This window comes from Ammospiza caudacuta, chromosome 16, assembly GCF_027887145.1.
Source record: "Ammospiza caudacuta isolate bAmmCau1 chromosome 16, bAmmCau1.pri, whole genome shotgun sequence".
Classification (NCBI taxonomy): Eukaryota; Metazoa; Chordata; class Aves; order Passeriformes; family Passerellidae; genus Ammospiza; species Ammospiza caudacuta.
The window spans coordinates 18,416,366-18,421,823 of NC_080608.1; positions in this window are offsets into that span (position 1 = coordinate 18,416,366).

Genomic DNA, 5,458 nt, shown 5'->3' on the forward strand with positions numbered 1-5,458 from the left:
TCATCTTTTGGACAGCATGTTCCACACCTGTGCCACACACCCAGCACACCTGTGCTGCACACCCAGCACATCCACAGCTGCACACCCATCACCCCTGTGCCACACAGGCACCTCACATCCCTCGGAGGAGTGTGTGGATACTCTCAGACAAGAGGCAAGAGAGGGAAATCTTGTTCTAGCCATTGTGGCCTTATAAGGAAAGGTGAATTCCCAGGCCCACAGATGCCTGCCTCCCCACATGTTTTCTGTCACACAGAGGCTGACACAAGACATTGTAAAACTGCACCTTGGAGAACTCTGGCACTTACTGATATGCATATATAAGTTCAGGATTTGTCAGTCAACCACATCATGTCACAGGCCACTCATTAATACAGGGATTACTAATGTGACAAGCCAGAAGCATTCATCAGACAGGCATAAGCCTGAAGTCTCCCTGCCCAAGCCTCCACTGAATTATACTGCAATGTGATTTACTAGCTGTAATCACCAGGCACACGTTTAAGTCAAGCAAACACCTTGTATTTGAGGCTGAGGCTGCTCTTGGCTGCAGTGGGTGGGAGCCACAGGTCAGTGTGAATTCACTCCCTGTGGGAAGGCACAGGACCTGGCCATGGCTTGCAGCACAGCACAGAAATGCTGACCAAAGCTCTGGGCAGGTGAGTGGCACCTGGAGCCCTGTGTGCCGAGGGGAGGACAGGAACCTGCCCAGGAAGAGAGAGATGGAGAGGAAAGGTTAAAACTGCACCACAGCACTGTCCCCAGGAACCGTCTGCAAGCCACACTCACCTGCAGCTGTCCTGCAAGAGGCAAGAGCAGCTTCAGATAAGAAAAATAAAGACAGACTTTGAATAAGCAATTGTTAGCATATTACCTCCTCCCAGCAGACCCCAGATGGCAAAAGCAATGCCCAGCTGAGTAACAAGCCCCTGCAATGCCCGTGAACATCATAAACACAACCAGTGACCTCCTTCCCTTCCTTCTCAGTAGGCACCATCTTCGGTGTATTTTCATTTTAACAAGTGCCAAGTCCCTTCTCCTTTTTTAAGTAGCAAAAATCATTCCCCCATTGTGCATGAACTCTACTTATGTATTCATAAGTTCTGCAAAGTTTTTCAGTACAGTGTATCATTTAAACAGATCCAGAAGTTACCTGTTTGTTATGCAACACGCATAGGGCTGCATCATGAAATCCATTTATTCTCAACTTTTTAAAATCCAGGAACAAGCCTTTACAATAACTAAAAGCATTAGCTGTCCTAAGCAGGAATCCATTTGCAGATTAAATTTGCCAAAGGTCGGCTTGTAGCTGTCACAGTTTCCCAAACCCCCAGGTGTCTGCCATGTTCTGTACTTTGACATCTCCTCAAGAGCCAGGACACTTTCCACTCCAGTGATTTTTGCTTCAATTAGAGAGCCTGAAGAGTTCCATGCTCAGCTTTCTGTGGGATCTAAACAGTGTGTGAAGAATAATTGAATCAAACTACCAATTTTATGCTCAGTACAGAACTTCCTTCACAGCATTTATTTTACTCTCCCATCCATGAGCACTCAACCTATTTTCCTAATTACTCTTTGAACAATACCCTCATCCTTTAACCATTAAATATAGATAACAAAATTTCTTTTAAACTAGTAAGATTTATTTCTGTTGTTGAACTGAGGGATAGCTCCTCTGGAGCCCTACCTTCGTGCTCCTGCAGCAAGACCTGACTGGGATTTCACTGACTAAGCCAATTTGTTTTTCACATTTTCTCCTGTAAGTCACATAAGCAAGCTGGGGAAGCCATAACCCACATCTGTGATGAAGTCCCAGTCATATGAACCTTAATTAGCATTACTTGAGGAAGGCAAATAATTTACCAGATTAAACCAAGATCAAGAAAATTGGGAAGCCAGGTTGCATGCAGAGGACAAGCTGCAGCCCTCCCCTTCCCATATGGTGGAGAACAAGAGTCGGGGCCTCAGGGCAGAAAGGGAAGAATCAGTTCATTGAATGCAAAGCAGGTGAAGACTTGTGCTTCCCAAAGGTCAAATGATAAATTGATCTGCTTGGCCTTGACCCTGCCGTGCAGCTACAGGTGCTGGTACAGGCTGTACGTGATTAACAGCGTGCCAGTAACGAGCTCTGCCACACAGCAGCCTGGCCTGGGGAGCAGCTGCTCCCCAAGGGCTCTCCCTCCTGCCTGCATTAGACCAACCAGCTTCTGCCACATTTTAGCAGCTTTCTTCACGTTCAGTCTTTCCCTACTAAGCATTTTATGCCAGGATTTAGAAAAGCCCAGACGTGTTCCTGTTCCTCAGATTTCTCCTATAATGCAACAGCTGCACAGCAACAATATAATGCACCTGTGCAACAGCAACATAAACATGGTGCTTGCAGGAAAAACTTGCTATGAATTATTTCTTATTCTATTCTACAGATGATCCAGCCATAACATACTTATTACCTCTATATTATTAGTAAGTTATACTGTTGCTAATTACACTGCAGAGCACATACCACATGCCGAGAATGGAATGAGGCACAGAATATTTCATGAGGGTCTGAGACATCAATGTCTTTTAAAGGATACAGTGTGAACAGTTTGTCACATGTTCCTCACATCAGAGATATAATTAGCTTAAATACTTACACAGTAAATAGGATTTGCCACTTCTGAAGATTAAGGCCACATGCTTCAGCACTGGAGCATCTGAGCCAGTGCAGCACAGTCTATGCTGAGGAAGAAGTTTTTTCTTGGAAACAGCTACTCTGAACCATGCTGCAGTCAAGGCTTGTCCAAGTCTGTGTTCTGTCAGCTCTGGGTTTGGGTTTTACCTGGAGTGACAAACCCACCGCAGGTGACACTGGAAGGCCAAAACTGACAGGCACTGACGGGGTGTCTGCAGTGAAACTCATTTCAGGGCACCAGTGCGGGTCTGTGGGAGCCCTGGGCACCAGTGCAGGTCTGTGGGAGCCCTGGGCACCAGTGCGGGTCTGTGGGAGCCCTGGGCATGGGTGCGGGTCTGTGGGAGCCCTGGGCACAGGGCACGAGTTGGGTCTGTGGGAGCCCCTGCCCCTGCCCCTCACAGCCCAGCCAGACCCTCCCATGGGCATCAGGACAGTGGCACTGCCTTCCCCACCCTGTGCCTCAAACACATCAGGCACCAGGGCAAAGGCAAAAACCAGCTCCACAGAGCACAGATTACAATCACACACCACAGTAATAAAACAAACAAACAAACTAAAAACCTGTAACCTTTAAAACTATTAAACAAACAACAATTTCCAAACTGTTAATCCATCAGCTGATGATCAGAACCAACAAAAGAGAAACAGGAATCAGTCTGAGGGCTGAAAAAGCAAACTTTGTCATGTAATGTATTTACATTGGACACTCAGATGCTTCCCCACATATCCTGGGATATTATTTGCAAGAATGAATATTTAGTATTTATTCTCTTAAATTAGCAATTAATATGCAAAATTTCATATGGCCTCAAAGGTGGATTTTACTTGAAAGACTGTTCACCAATGAAACACATCCAGGTCACTGTGAATTGTATTTCCTAAACTGCAATTACTTCACAGCCTTCAGTTAATTGAGTATGTCCCACATCAAAAAGTAATGAAATCACGCTATAAATTAAAATAGGGCTGCCCATGTCTTGCAGCACAAACACAGTAAGTTTCAGAGCATTGGGAATCTGATGCTGGGATTACTATCTCATAAAAATCATTGTGCTTGTCCTCAGATGTCGCCCACCAGCAGCAGAGTGGAGCACACAGACATAGCCTGGCCAGCCTTACAAAATGGAAAGCAAAAAGGCAAATCAGTCAGAGTAAACTCCCCAAAGGAAAGGAAACTGTGCGTCTGGCAGAGCAGCACTCCTGACCTGCACAGGGATTAGCTGAAGTTCCACAACTGTCAGAAGGATGGATGGTGACCCAAAATCAGCCTGGTGGAAAGTGCAAAATGGGATACAGCAAAATACAGCTGGTGCTGCAATGCTGAGAACTGGGGAACCAAGAAAGCCTGTCAGGAGTGATCAGGTCACCTACTGTTTCCACATTAATGCATTACAGCAGATCCAAAACAACAGAGGGCCCAAGAAGGGAACGTGTCAGTCTAAACTGAGTTTGTGTTCAAGCTCCTGCATTGACAGAGGGCCAGGGAGTGTTACGCTGATCCTGTTCAACATTTCTGATGTGCACATGGTCCTAAATCCAGTTATTTGCACTACTCCTCCGTGACTCAGAGCCACAAACAGGGAGCAGCTCCAGCCTTTCAGCTCCAGCTCTGCCCTGCCCAGCCCTGCCCTGCGTCCCACCCCAGGTCAGCATTCGTTCTCGGGGATCACCTGAAATTCAGCATGCCAGCGTGACCCATCGTTCCTGGGCTCCTCCGGGTGTCTCCAGCAAAAACCAGCAGCTTGGCAAAGGTGGCACTGGGCCTGGCCAGGGTCCCCACCCCTGGCACCTGCTGCTCCCCTCCCAGGTGGCAGAAGGGGCTGCTTCATCACAAAACAAAAATATACCTCCTTTGTGAAGTGCCAGTGCCAGGGCCAGGTGTGGCTTTGGGAGCCCTGCCTGGCAGTGCCAGCCCCCCAGTGCCCCTAGGAAAACCTCCAGGCTCCCAGTGCCTCCAGTAAAGCTGCCCTCCTGTCTGCAGCCCCCCAGTGCCCCCAGTAAAGCTGCCCTCCTGTCTGCAGGCTCCCAGTGCTCCCAGTAAAGCTGCCCTCCTGTCTGCAGGCTCCCAGTGCCCCCAGTAAAGCTGCCCTCCTGTCTGCAGGCTCCCAGTAAAGCTGCCCTCCTGTCTGCAGCCCCCCAGTGCCCCCAGTAAAGCTGCCCTCCTGTCTGCAGGCTCCCAGTGCTCCCAGTAAAGCTGCCCTCCTGTCTGCAGGCTCCCAGTGCCTCCAGTAAAGCTGCCCTCCTGTCTGCAGGCTCCCAGTGCTCCCAGTAAAGCTGCCCTCCTGTCTGCAGGCTCCCAGTGCCTCCAGTAAAGCTGCCCTCCTGTCTGCAGGCTCCCAGTAAAGCTGCCCTCCTGTCTGCAGGCTCCCAGTGCCTCCAGTAAAGCTGCCCTCCTGTCTGCAGGCTCCCAGTGCCCCCAGTAAAGCTGCCCTCCTGTCTGCAGGCTCCCAGTAAAGCTGCCCTCCTGTCTGCAGCCCCCCAGTGCCCCCAGTAAAGCTGCCCTCCTGTCTGCAGCCCCCCAGTGCCCCCAGTAAAGCTGCCCTCCTGTCTGCAGGCTCCCAGTGCCCCCAGTAAAGCTGCCCTCCTGTCTGCAGGCTCCCAGTGCCTCCAGTAAAGCTGCCCTCCTGTCTGCAGCCCCCCAGTGCCCCCAGTAAAGCTGCCCTCCTGTCTGCAGGCTCCCAGTGCCCCCAGTAAAGCTGCCCTCCTGTCTGCAGCCCCCCAGTGCCCCCAGTAAAGCTGCCCTCCTGTCTGCAGGCTCCTCCTCACCACGGAGCAGGGAGAGCT